We start from the raw sequence: 12,385 nt of genomic DNA, 5'->3' as shown, positions 1-12,385 counted from the left end.
AACCAAAACCCTCTCCCTAACACCTAAAGCTTAACCCTAGCCCTAAATCTAACCCTAACCGTAACAATCACCTTAAACCTAAACCTAACCCTAAACATAAATTCTAAGCATAACACTAACCCTAACACTAACCCTAAAGCAAACCCTAAACCTAAACTCTAACACAACCTTAACCCTAACCCTAACTGCAACCTTATCCCTAACACCTAACCCTTAAACCTAACACTATCCCTAACCCTATAACCATGAATCTATCGAAAACGCTAACCATAACCCTAACCCTAAACCTAAACCTAAACCTAACCCTAATCCTAATCCACACCCTAAACCTAACCCTAACCCTAACACTAAGCCATAACACTAACAATAACCCAAAGCCTAAGCGTAACCCTATTTCTAACCCTAACCCTAACCCTGACCCTAAACCTAACCCGAAAACTAAGCTTTGACCCTAACCCTAACCATAAACATAATTTCTAAGCCTAAACCTAACTCTAACCCTAACACTAACCCTAACCCTAACCATAAGCATAACCCTAAACATAACCCTACCCGTAACCCAAAGCCTAATCATAACCCTATTCCTAACCCTAACCCTAATCCTAACCCTAACCCTAACCTTAAACCTAAACCTAACTCTAAACCTAACCCTAACCCTAACACTAAAACTAACTCTAAACCTAACCCTAACACTAACCTCTAAACAAAACCCTAACCCTAACCGTAACCCTAACTCTAAACCTAAGCTTTAAGCCTAACCCTAACGCTAACACTAGTCATAAACTATAAACCTAACCCTAACCATAACCCTATGCCAAAACTCAAACACTAAACCTAATGCTAACCTCTACCCATAAGCCTAACCCTAATACTAAACATAAAGCTAACCCTAACCCTAGCCCTAAACCCTAACGCTAACCATAACACTATCCGTAAACCTAAACCTAACCGTGAACCTAACCCTAACCCTAACCATATCCCTAACACCTAACCCCTAACCCTAAGCCTAAACCTAACCCTAAACCTAACCATAACCCTAACTTTGACCTTAATATTAACCATAAACCTAACCCTAAACCTAAACCTAATCATAACATTAACACTAACAGTAACCCGAAGCCTAACACTAACCCACCCCCTAACACCTAAACCCGGCCCTAATCCTAAACTAACCCTAAAAATCACCGTAACACTAACCCTAACCGTAACCTTAACCATCTCCCAAACACCTGACACCTAAACCTAACCATATCACTATCCCTAACCCTAATCCTAACCCTAACTGTAATCATAACCCTAATCCTACCCCTAACCCTAACTTCTAATCCTATCTCTAACGTTAACCCTAACCCAAACCATGAACTCTAACCCTAAACCAAACCCGAATTCTAAAGCTTACCTACAAACAACCCTAAGCGAAACCCTAACCATAACCTTAACCCTAAACCTAACCCTAAAACTAAACTCTAAACCTACACCTAACCCTAACCGTAACCGTAACCGTAAACCTAACTCTAAACCTAAACATGAAACTAACCCTAACCCTAACTCTAACCCTAACACTAATCCTAACATTAACCATAACCCTAAACCTAACACAAACACTAACCTCTAAACTTAACCCTACCATTACCCGTAATCCTAACCATAAACGTAACCACTAACCCTACCCCTAACCCTACCACTATACCTAACCCTATCCCTAACACTAAACCTAACACTAACCATAACACTATCCCTAACACCTAACCCCTAACCTAACCCTAACACTAAAACTAACCTTAAAACTTACCCTAACACTAACACTAAACCTAATTGTAACGCTAACCCTAACACGAACCCAAAGCCTAATCCTAACCCTCTTCCTAACACCTAATCTCTAATCCTCACCCTAAACATAACCGTAACGCTAACCCTAACACTAACACTAACCCTAAACCTAAACCTAACCTAATCATAACCCTAAACTCTAACCCTAAACATAACACTAACCCTAACCTTAACCCTAACACTAACCCTAAACATAACTCTAAACCTAAAACTATCCCTAACACTAACCCTAACCGTAAACCTAAACCTAAACCTAACCCTATCTCTAACCCCTAACCCCTATCCCTAATTTTAAACCTAACACTAAAACTAACACTAAAATTAACATTAACCTTAACCTTAACATTAACATTAACATTAACCTTAACATTAACCTTAACCTTAACATTAACCTTAACATTAACCCTAACGCTAAGCCTTACCCTAAAGCTAATCATAATGCTAACCCTAACAGTAATCTGAAGCCTAACGTTAAACCTCTCCCTAAACCCTATCCCCTATTCCTAAGCCTAACACTAACCCTAATCCAAACCGTAACCATAGTCGTAACCCTACCACTAACGCTAACTTCTAATCCTAAAAAATAACCCTAAAGCTAACCATAACCTTAACCCTAAACCTAACATTAATTCCTTATCCCAACCATAACTCTACCCCTTAAACTAACCCAAAGCCTGAGTGTAATGACTAACCCTAACACTAACCCTGTCGCTAAAACATAACCCCTAACCCTAACACTAACCCTACCTCTAAATCTAACCATAAACCTAAACCTAACCCTAAACCTAACCATAACCCTAACCCTAAAACTAACGCTAAACTCTAACCAGAAGCCTAACCCTAAAACTAACCTTAGTGCGAACACCTAACACCTAACACTAACCCTAAACCTAATCCTAACCCTAACCGTAATCCTAACCCTAAATTCTAATCCCAAAACTACCCCTAACCCTAAACCTAACCCTAACCCTGACCCTAAACCTAAATTAAAACTAACCCTAAATCTAACTCTAACCGTAAACCTAACCCTAACCCTAGCACTAACCCTTAACCTAAACCTAAAAAAAAAAAAACACTAAACTTTAAACTTAATTCAAACATTAACCGTAATCCTAACCCTAAACTGAACCTCAAACACTAACCCTAACCCTAACACTATCCCTAACCCTAACCCTAACCCTAAATCTAACACTAACCCTAACACTATCCCTAAAACCTAACCACTAACACTAACCCTAACCCTAACTCTAAAACTAACCCTTAAACTAACCCTAAACCTAACACTAAACCTAATCGTAACCCTAACCCTAAACCAAAGCCTAACCATAAACCTCTTCCTAACAACTAACCTCTAATCCTCACCCTAATCATACCCTAACCCTACCCTTAACCCTAAACCTAACAATTACCCTAACACTAATGCTAACCCTAACTCTATCCTAACCATAACCCTAAATTCTAAACCTAAACATAACCCTAACCATAACTTTAGGCCAAACACTAACCCTAAACCCTAACTCTAAACCTAACACTATCCCTTACCCTAATCCTAATCGTAAACCTAACCCTAAACCTAACCCTATCCCTAACACCTAAACCCTAACCCTAACCCAAAACCTAACCCTAAAACTAACACTAAAACTAACCCTAACTCTAAACCTAACCCTAAGCCTACCCTTAGCTAATCAAAACACGAAACTTAACCGTAATCTGAAGCTTAACCTTAAATCTCTCCCTAACACCTAACCCTAACCGTAACACTAAACCTAACCCTAAACGTAACCATAACCCTAACCCTAAACCTAACATTAATCCCTTACCCTAACCCTATCTCTACCCCTTAAACTAACACAAAGCCTGACAGTAATACCTAACGCTAAACCTAACCCTGTTGCTAACACCTAACTCCTAAACATAACCCTAACCCTACCTCTAAATCTAACCCTAACCCTAACACTAACCATAAACCTAAACCTAACACTAATCATAACGGAAAACCTAACCGTAATCGGAAGCCTAATTTTAACACGCTCCCTAACACCTAACCACTAACACTAACCCTAAACCTATCCCTAACATTAACCTTAAACGTAACACTAAAACTAACCCTACCCCAACAATAAATTGTAATCCTAAACCTAACCCGAACCCTTACCTTAACACTAAACCTAACACTAAAGCTAAATTATAAACCTAAACCTAACCATAACCATAACCCTAACCCTAACCGTAACACTATACCTAAACCTAAACCTACCACTAAACCTAACACTATCCCTATCCCTAAACCTTGCCCTAAACCTAAACCTAACCATAACCCTAACCCTAACTGTAACCCTAACGCTAACTCTATCCCTAATACCTAACCCCTAACCCTAACACTAACCCTAACCCAAAGCCTAATGATAACCCTCTTCCTAACACTTACAATCTAAACCTAAAACTAAATCTAAATCTAACCCTAACCCTAACCATAACCATAACACTAACCCTAAAACTAACTCTAACCCTAAATTCTAATACTAACCCTAACACTAAACCTAACCCTAAAACTAACCCTAACACTAACCCTAACCCTAAGCCTTACCCTAAAGATAATGGTAAACCTAACCCTAACCGTAATCTGAAACCTAACCTTAAAACTCTCCCTAATCCCTAACTCCTAACCCTAACCCTAAGCCTAACACTAACCCTAAGCCTAAACATAATTATAATCCTAACCGTACACCTTACCCTAACTTCTAATCCTAACCCTAACCATAAACATAACCCTAAACCTAACCCTAAACCTAACATTAATCCCTTACCCTAACCCTAACTCTACCCCTTAAACTAAGCCGAAGTCTGACTGTAATACCTAACCCTAACACTAACCCTGTCGCTAACACCTAAACCCTAACTCTAACACTAAACCTAGCTCTAAATCTAACCCTAACCCTAAAAATAACCCCAACCCTAACCATAATGCTAAGCCTAAACCTAATCATTACCCGAAAACCTAACCTTAACCAGAAGCCTAACTCTAACACTCTCCCTAACACCTAACACCTAACTCTAATCGTAAACCAAGCCCTAACCCTAACCTTAAACATAACCCTAAAACTAACCGTACCCCAACCATAAATTGTAATCCTAAACCTAAACCTAACCCTAAGCTTAACACTAAACCTAACCCTATAACTAAACTCTAACCCTAAATGTAACCCTAACACTAACCCTAACCCTAACACTATACATAACCCTAAACCTAACCCTAATCCTAACACTATCCCTAACACTAAACCTTACCCTAAACCTAGACCTAACCCTAAGCTTAACACTAAACCTAACCCTAAAACTAAACTCTAACTCTAATCTAACCCTAACACTAACCCTAACCCTAACACTATACATAAACCTAAACCTAAACCTAATCCTAACACTATCCCTAACCCTAAACCTTACCCTAGACCTAACCTAGACCGAACCCTAACACTAACCGTAACCCTAATGCTAACTCTATAACTGATTCCTAACCCCTAACCCTAACCCTAACCCGAAGCCTAACCATAACACTTTTCCTAACAATTAACACCTAACCCTGAACCAAAACCTAACCTGAAACCTAACTGTAACCGTAACCCTAACCCTAAACCTAACTCTAAGCCTAAATTCTAATTCTAAACCTAAAAATAACCGTAAACATAAACATAACCCAAACCCTAAAATTTAACCCTAAACCTAACCCTAACCCTAACACTAACCGTAAACATAACCCTAATCCTAACTCTAACCTTAAACCTAAGCCTAACCTAACCCCTAAATCTAACCTTAAAACTAGCCCTAACCCTAACCTTAAATGTAACCCAAATGCTAACCCTACCGCAACCATAAATTGTAATCCTAAACCTAATCCTAACCCTAACCTTAACCGTAAACCTAACCCTAAACCTAAATTCTAACCCTAAACCTAACTCTAACTACAACCCTAACCCTAACGCTAAGTCTATCCCTAATACCTAACACATAACCCTAACCCTAAGTCGAAATCCAACCGTAACTCTTTTCCTAACACTTAACACCTAAACCTAAACCTAAACATAACCCTAACCGTAACCATAACTGGAACAATAACCCTAAACCATTCTTAAACCCTAAATTCTAATCCTAAGCCTAAAAATAACCCTAACACTAAACGTAAACCTAAACCTAACCCTAACCCTAACACTAACAATAACCTAACCCTAATCCTAAACTCTAACCCTAAACTTAACACTAACCCTAACCATAAAACTAACCCTAAACCTAACATTAATATCTAACCCTAAACCTAACCCTAGCCCTTAAAATAACCCTAACACTGACCGTAATAAGTAAACTGAACCCTAACCCTAAACCTACCATAACTCTATACCTAAACCAAACCCAATCCCTAAACCTAATCCTCAACCTTACTTCTAACCCTACCCTAACCCTGACCCTAACCACAACCCTTAAATTAACCCTAACGTCTAACACTAACCCAAACACTAAACCTACCATATCCCTAAAACTAAACTTAACCCTAACCCTACACCATACCTCTAACACTAAGCCTAACCTAACCCTAACACTAACATCTAGCCATAACCATAACCCTAACCATAACCGTAACACTGAACCTCAGCTTTAACCCTAACCCTCCGCCTAACCATAACCATAACTTCTAAGCCTAACCCTACCCCTAACCCTAACCCTAAATCTAACCCTAAAACAAACACTTACCTCTAACCATAAACCTAACACAAAGACTAATCCTAAACCCAAGACTAAACATAACTTCTAACCCTAACACTTACCCTAACCTTAAACCTAACCCTAACCTCAACCCTAACCCTAACCCTAACCCTAAAACTAATCTAAAACTTACCCTAACTGTAACCCAAAGCCAAACCCAAAACCTCTCCCTAACACCTAACCCCTAACCCTAAACCTAAACCTAACCCTAACCCTAACCTAACCCTAACCCCAACACTAACCCTAACACTAACGCTAACCCTAACAGTAACCCTAAACCTAAACCAAACCATAAGCCTAAAAACTAACCCTAACCTAAACCAAACACTAAACCTAACCCTTACCCTAACACTAACCCTAAACTCTTACCGTAACTTAATCCTAACACTAACCTTTAACTCTAACCCTAACCCTAACCCTAACCAAAAACCTCAACCTAACGCTAACCTCTAACAATAACCCTAACACTAACCCTAACACATAAACCTAAACCTAACCCTACATTCTAATCCTAAGCCTAACCCTAAACCAATACCTAACCCTAACCGTAACCCTAAACCTAACCCTAACCCTATCCCTAAACTAACCCTAAACCTAACCATAACCATAACCATTTCCCAAACACCTAACCCAAAACCTAACCCTAACCCTAACCCTAACCTAACCCTAACCCTAACCCTAACGATAAACCTAACACTAAACATAACCATAACCCAAAGCCTAACGTGACCCTAAACATAACCCTAACCCTAAGCCTAACATAATTCTATCCTTAACCCTAACACTAACCCGAAACCTAAACATAACTCTAAACCTAACCCAAACCCTAACACTAACACTAACCCTAAACATAACACTAACACTAACCTCTAAACCTAACCTAACCCTAACTGTGATGCTAAACCTAAACCGAAGCTTTAACACTTACCCTAACAATAACCCCAACCTTAACATGTAAGCCTAATCCTAACACTAACTCTAACCATAAACTCTACACCTAAATCTAAACCAAACACTAACAATAACCCTAAACCTTACCCAACCTTAACCCTAACCCTAACACTAACACTAACCTTGAACCTAGAAATAAACCTAACACTAAATCTATCATTAATCCCTACCCCTAACCCTAACCCTACCCGTTAAACTAACACTAACACTGACCATACACAGAACGCTAACCCTAAACTGAAACCTATCAAAACCCTAAAACTAACCCTAACCTTAACCCTAACCCATACCTCTAACACTAACCCTAACCCTAACCCTAAACCTAACCCTAGACCTAAACCTAACCGTAATCCTAACACTAACCCTAACCGTTACCCTAACCTGTACCTCTAAATCTAACCCTAACCCTAACCCTTTCCTTAATCCTAAACCTAACTCTAAACCTAAAACTAACCTCTAACCCTAACACTAACCCTAACCCTAAACCTAACACTAACACTAAACCAAACCTAACCCTACCCCTTAAACTAACCATATCACTGACCATAAAACCTAATCCGAACCCTAACACTAAACCACCATAACACTATCCCTATTCCTAACTAGACCCCTAAACCTATCCCTAAAACTTATTTCTAACCCTATCCTAACCCTGAGCCGAACCAAAACCTAAAGTTAACCCTAACCTCTAAAACTAACCCTAAACCTAAAACTGTCCCTAACACTAACGCTAAACCTAAATTCTAACCTTAACACTAAACCTAACCCAAAAACTCAATCTAAACCTAACTCTAACCCTAAATGTAAACCACAGCCATTCCATAGCACTATCCATAACATTAAACTTAACCCTAATCCGAACCCTAACCCTAACCCTAAACGTAACCCTACCTCTAAAACGAACACTAAAACTAATGCTAAACCTAACCCTAAACCTAACCCTAACTCTAATCATAACACTAATTCTAACCCTAACCCTAACCCTGACCCTAAACACTAAACCTAACCATAACACAAACACTAACCCTAAACCTAGCCCTAACCCTAACCCTAACCGTAACCTTAAACCTAACATTAACCCTACCCCTAAATTCTAATCCTAAACCTAACTTTAACACTAACCCTAAACCTAAAACTAACCCTTACCCTAAACTCTAAACCTAAACCTAAACCTAACCCTAACAGTAGCCCGAAACCTAACCCTAGCCCGAAACCTAACCCTAACCCTAAAGTATAACCCTAACCCTTTCACTAACTCTAACCATAACCTTAACCATAAACCTAACTGTAAATCAAATGTTAATCCCTAACTCTAACCCTAACCCTACTCGTAAAACTAACCCTAACACTGACCATAATAGGTAACCCTAACCCTAACCCTAAACCTACCATAACACTAATCCTAACACTAAACCTACCCCTAAACCTAACCCTAACCCATACCTCTAAACCTAATCCTAACACTAACCCTAACCTTAACACTAATCCTAACCATATTCCTAACCCTAATCCTAACCCTAACCCATACATCTAACCCTAAACCTAACCCTAACACTAACCTTAATACTAACCCTAACCCTAAACCTTACACTAACCTATAACTCTAAAACTAACCCTAACCCTAAACCTCAACTTAAGCCTAACCTTTACGCTAAACCTAAACCTAACCCTAACTCTAAACCTAACCCAACACTAACAATAAACCTAAGGCTAAACTTCAACCTAACCCTAACCATAACATTAACCCTAACCATAACCCTAAACCCAAACACTAACCCTAACCCTAAAACTAACCGTTAACCTAAACCGAAACCTAAACTTTACCCAAAATTCTACCGCTAAACCTAAAACTAACCCTAACCCTAACCCTAAACCTAAACCTAACACTAAACATAACCTTAACCCTAAACCTATATCTAACTGTAACCCTAAAACTAACCATAAACTGAAGCCTAACACTAACCCTCTCGCTAACACCTAACCACAAATGCTAAAACTAAACCTATCACTAACCCTAACCCTAAAACTAACCCTAACCATAACCCTAACCCTAACTCTAAACTTAACCCTAACCGTAACCCTAACCCTAGAGTTTAATCCTAAACCTAACCGTAGCCCTAAGCCTAACCCTATACCTAACACTAAACCTAAACTTGTATCCTAAACCTAAACCTATACCTATTCCTAACACTAACCCTAACCCTAACCCTAACCCTAAACTCTAACCGTAAGCCTAACGCTAACCCACGACCTAACCCTAACACTAAACCTAACTGTAACCCTAACCTTAATCCTAAACCTCAACCTAATCCTAACCCTAACAATAACCCTAACCCTAATCCCTAACCCTAACCATAACCCTAACTCTAACACCATCCATACCCCGAACCCTAAAACTAAACCTAACACTATCCCTAACCCTAAACCTAACCCTAAAACTAACCCTAACACTAAGCCTAACCCTAACAGTAACCCTAACGCTAACTCTATTCCTAACACCTAACACGAAACCTTAAACCTAACCTTAAAACAAACCCTAACCATAACCCTAAACCTAACACTAAACTTAATGGTAACCCTAAACCTACCTGTAACATTAAGCCTAACCATAACCATCTCCCTAACACCTATCCCATAAACCGAACACTAACCCTAACCCTAACCCTAACAGTAACCGTAGCTCTAACTTTACACATAAGCCTAACCCTAAATTCTAATCCTAACCATAACCCTAACCCTAAAATTTAACTAACCCTAACCCTAAACTATAACTCTAAACCTCAGCCTAAACCTAACCATAATCCAAAGCCTAACCGTAACGCTATACCTAAACCTAACCCTGACCATAATCCTAAACCTAACCCTAAACCTAACCCAAAACCTAAACCTAACTCTAAACCTAACCCTAAACCTAAAACTAACACTAACTCTAAACCTAACCCTAACACTAACCTCTAAACCTAACCCTAACTCTAACCGTAACCCTAACCTTAAACCTAAGCTTTAACATTAACCTTAACCATAACCTCTAAGCCTAACCCTATGCAAAACCCTAACACCAATCTCTAACACTAAACCTAACGCTAGACTCTACCCATAAGCCTAAACCTAAATCTAAACATAAACCTAACCCTAATCCTAACTCTAAACCCTAACTCTAACACTACCCGTAAACCTAAACCTAACCATAAACCTAACCCTAACCCTAACCATGTCCCTAACACCAAACCCCTAAACCTACGCCTAAACCTAACCCTAAACCTAATGGTAAATGTAACTCTGAGCTTAACACTAACCCTAACCCTAACCCTAACACTGAAGCTAATCGTAAAACTAACACTAACCATAACCCGAAGCCTAACCCTAACTCTCTCCCTAACAACTAACCGCTAACCCTAACACTACACTAACCCTAACCGTGACCTTAACCCTAACCCTAACCCTCACATTAAACCTAACTGTAACCCTCTCCCTAACACTTAATACCTAACCCTAACCCTAACACTAACCCTAACCCTAACCGTAATCATAACCCTAAATCTACACCTAACCCTAACTTCTAATCCAACCCTAACACTAATCATAAAGCTAACCCTAAACTCTAATCCTAACGCTAACACTAAACCTAAAGCTAAACTCTAAACATAACCCTAAGCCTAGCCCTAACCCTAAAACGAACCTTACCCCTTAAACTAACACTAACACTGACAGTCATACCTAGCCCTAATCCTAAATCTAAACCTATCGTAACCCTAATCCTAACTCTAACCCTACCCCTAAATGTAACCCTAAAAAATATCTCTAACCCTATCGCTAACCCTAACACTAAACCTAACCGTAACACTAACCTATCCCTAACCCTAACCCTAAAGCTAACACTAAAACTAAATTCTAACCCTAACCCTAAACCTCAGCCTAAACCTAACCCTAACAAAAACCCTAACCCTAATCCTAACCCAAACGCAAAGCTTAACCGTAACCCTATCCCTAAGCCTAATGCTAACCCAAATCCTAATCCTACCCCTAAACCTAACCCTAATGCATATATCTAACCCTAAACCTAACCATAACCCTAATTCTAATTTTAACCCTAAACTTACCTATAACACTAACCCTAACCCTAACCCTAACCCTAAACCTAACCCTAACCATAACACTAAGCCTAAAACTAAACCTAACTCTAAACCTAACCCTAACACTAACTGTAACACAAACCATTACCCATACCACTAACGCTAAACCTAAACCTAACACTAAACCTAAACTTAACCTTAAACCCTAACATTAACCCTAACCCTAACCTAAAACTAAACATAAATCGAACGAAAACACTAACACTAACCCTAACCCTAACACTAACCTTAAACTAATCGGAACCCTAACCTTAAACGTAACCCGAAGCCTAACCCTAAACCTATCCCTAAAACCTAACTGCTAAATGTAACCCTAAACCTAACCCTAATACTAATCCAAGCCCTAATCCTAACCCTAATCCTAACTCTAAACCTAACCCTAACACAAACCTAGCCCTAACCCTAAACTCTAAATGTAACACTAACACTAACCCTAACTCTAACCCTAAACATAAACTAACACTAAACCTAACATTATTCCCTAACCCTAACCCTACGTGATAAACTAACGCTAACACTGACCGTAATACGTAATCTTAACTGTAACCCTAAAGCTACAATAACACTAACCATAACCTGAACCCTACCTGTAAAACTAACCCTAACACATACCTCTAACCCTAACCCTAACACTAACTCTAACCCTAACCCTAACCCTAACCATAACCCTAGCCCTAACCCTAACCCTAACCCATAACTCTAACCCTAAACCTAAC

This window comes from Cavia porcellus, unplaced genomic scaffold (assembly GCF_034190915.1).
Source record: "Cavia porcellus strain 051 isolate PalLab524CR breed Dunkin Hartley unplaced genomic scaffold, mCavPor4.1 scaffold_41, whole genome shotgun sequence".
NCBI classification, from domain to species: Eukaryota; Metazoa; Chordata; class Mammalia; order Rodentia; family Caviidae; genus Cavia; species Cavia porcellus.
Note: the sequence above shows the minus strand (reverse complement) of the source record.